Source organism: Coregonus clupeaformis, unplaced genomic scaffold (genome assembly GCF_020615455.1).
Source record: "Coregonus clupeaformis isolate EN_2021a unplaced genomic scaffold, ASM2061545v1 scaf4518, whole genome shotgun sequence".
Classification (NCBI taxonomy): Eukaryota; Metazoa; Chordata; class Actinopteri; order Salmoniformes; family Salmonidae; genus Coregonus; species Coregonus clupeaformis.
In genome coordinates this window covers 21,745-24,908 of record NW_025537972.1, presented here as the reverse complement: position 1 = coordinate 24,908, position 3,164 = coordinate 21,745, and the positions used below count along the sequence as shown (strand labels likewise).

Genomic DNA, 3,164 nt, shown 5'->3' with positions numbered 1-3,164 from the left:
ATAGTCGTTGACTACAACAATACCTCTAGTAACTACAACACCACCTCTGTTGTAACCAGGTTCTTTGGAGGGATTTGTAGTTATTTGTGTGTGTGGTCTTTTTGGAGGGATAGGGTAGAGCTTAGCTAAGCATGTCTAATTGCAATTTGGTTTGCGCAAGCCCTATAATAACCCCTTGAGAAAAAGCCTGCCCTTCCGGAAGAAAAACAGCAGTGTTGTTGACATGCTGTGTGCTTGTGTTTGTGTGTTTTTTGTGGTTTGTTTCCAGGTGGCTGCTGCAGGAACACCAGTCCTGTTCCAGTTCCCCTTTCTGGGCCCTTCTCCCATGCAGGAGACCCACATGGGCTAAGAAGGTCTGGGTCGGGACCACAGGAACAGCCTGACCAGTAATTTCCTGCTACTCACAGGTAATATGCTAGATATCATTTGATACAGCGGGAGGAACTAACAGTGGTTACAATGGCTCAGTGGGTTGGATCATGGTGCTTGAAACACAGTTGAATGTTCACTCTCACTTCCAAATTGGAAATATATAACGATACGTGTTATCATTTTTATGATTAATCACAGCATTTGCTGCTTCTATCCAAGGCTCTGTTTGTTTTGTTAGACCCATGTAGCTAATTTTACACTTGGTTAACATTGCACAACCATAGAGATTCCTTACATGCCAGTGCCCCGAGGCGCAAGAAAGCTCTCAGTGAAATTAATGATGCACATGGAAATGTGTGGCTCTTTTGTGTGGGGAGGCCAGTTTAGCCTGAGATTACACTGACACACTGCCACCCGTAATTGATGTCATGAGGAGAGCTCCTCGAATTGGGACCGCATGATGATGCTAGTCTCGGCATTGTAGAAAGAGAGGGAGGAAGAGAAGGAAATAAAGAAGGGATAAAGAAAAATGTGCACAGGTCATTCCTCGAGGATTAGGGGAAGAAAAGCAGGCTGGTATGTGGCTGCTGCTGGGTCCAGCTCGGACACAAACAACGCACTGACCAAGAAGGCCCTCTAACCTGCTTACCTTCAAACATTTCTCCTTAAGTCTACTGCCTCAAAACCTTAGGCCACCAGCTGCGACCCATAACTACCTTTCACTATGTTTCTGAATGGGCCCATGCCTCCTTGGTTTGTTGTAAGTCTGCCGATCTCGTTATTGTCGCTTCATACTCTGTACATTGTAGTTCTGTAACTTCTGGGTTTGGTCACTTCCTGTTTGTCTCTACTACTTCCTGTCCAGGTCCGGAGACTGCGGAGAGCCAAGATGCACGGTTGCCGGAAGAAAACCAGGGTGCTGTGTGTGATGATGATGCTCAACGTCTTCGTCTTCATCCTAGTGGGCGTGTCTCGGAACCTAGGCCAGGACAAGGGGGACCAGCGGAAGCTGCGCATTCCCTCCAAGAGGTTCTGGAGGAAGCAGATGACCAGTGACATCTTCTGGAATAAGGAGCAGCAGAGGCTGGACTACATCTATAACCCCATCCTCATGTCGGGTTTGACCAATGACTCCCTCCTGGAGCTACCTGATTGGCTCAACGACACCAGGCCCCCCGGACCCCCTGCCAACCGGACTACAGTGTTACCACCCAGGTGAAGGGACTACAACTCCCTGCCACCGCGCTTCCAGGGACTTCTGCCACATGCGCTGCCGCTCGTATCCGATGATCATCGACCAGCCACGCGTGTGCGAGAGCAAACCCTACCTCCTTTTGGCCGTCAAGTCCCTGGCGCCCCACTTCGACCGGCGGCAGGCCATCCGGGAGTCGTGGGGGCGGGTGGGCGTTCTGGCCAATCGGACTGTAGCCACGGTCTTCCTCCTTGGCAATGCTGCGGCGGTCGACCACTTCCCCAAGCTGTCTGGGATGCTCAAACATGAGGCCAGACTTTACGGGGACCTCCTCCAGTGGGACTACCGAGACTCCTTCTTCAACCTCACCCTCAAAGAGGTGCTCTTCCTGGACTGGTTCAGCCAGCGTTGCCCCGACGCCCACTTTGTCTTTAAGGGCGATGACGACGTCTTCGTCAACACCTGGAGGATCTTAGACTTCCTCCACAAACTTCCAGAGATCAGGGCCATGGATCTGTTCATAGGGGACGTAATCACCAACGCCGGCCCGCACCGCGACCGGAAGCTCAAGTACTTCATCCCAGAGAGTGTGTTCGAGGGGCCCTACCCGCCCTACGCTGGGGGAGGAGGGTTCCTGTACTCTGGGCAACTGGCACTGCAGTTGCACAACATCTCCCAGCAGGTGGCGCTGTATCCTATTGATGATGTCTACACAGGGATGTGTCTCCAGAAGCTGGGCTTGGTCCCGGAGAAGCACAAGGGCTTCAGGACTTTTGACATTGATGAGAAATACAGGGGCAACCCGTGCGCGTATAAGAGCTTAATGCTCGTGCACAGCAGGACGCCGCAGGAGATGATCAAAATCTGGGCCTGGCTCAGCGATCCGGAATTGGACTGTCAGTGAGACATCTACAGCATCCCACATTACACCCTATTCTCTACATAGTGCACTATTTTTGACCAGAGACCTATGGGCCCTGGTCAAAAGTAGTGTACTATATAGGGAATAGGCTGCCATTTGGCATGCATCCAATGGGTATTTGAGAAATGTGTTTGATGTGTTCTAAGTGCTTTATTTTGGTTTTTGTGGAATTCACAAAATGCTTGAGGTTCGGTAGCAATGCTGCATTCACGTGCTAGTCAGAACTCTGAAATGTATGACTTGCTAACTAGTTGTAGTTATACACGTGCCGCGTTTAACCAGTTAGCAAGTCGAACATTTTCGAGTTTCCTAGTTCCAGCTTCAATAGAATCAGCTGATATAACCCAAGCATTCCAAAGTATTTTTTACATGAGCAACCATTCATGTACACTTTTCAAGACAGTGTTCGGCAAATGTAGTATCATTAATAGAAATGTACTACTACTGAATGTACTATACAGGCACTATTGCAAGCGAGGTCCTTCATTTGCAAGAAATGTAATTTGTCACAATAACAGTAATATGTGAAAATCAACTACGATTTGGGGGGGAAAATCCATATCACTTTGAATAGTAAAAAGACAGTTCTCTGCAAAATGGCAAATGGTGTGTGAATGTCCTGCTAAACCTGTTTTTCCATACTGTTATGCCAATACACAGGGTGGTGTATTGCTGTAA

At 48.9% G+C, this 3,164-nt stretch overlaps 1 pseudogene; it reads left to right on the top strand.

Annotated features, from left to right (window-relative positions):
• Positions 1–15: 15 nt before the first annotated feature.
• LOC123490715 lies at positions 16–3,164 on the top strand (annotated as a pseudogene).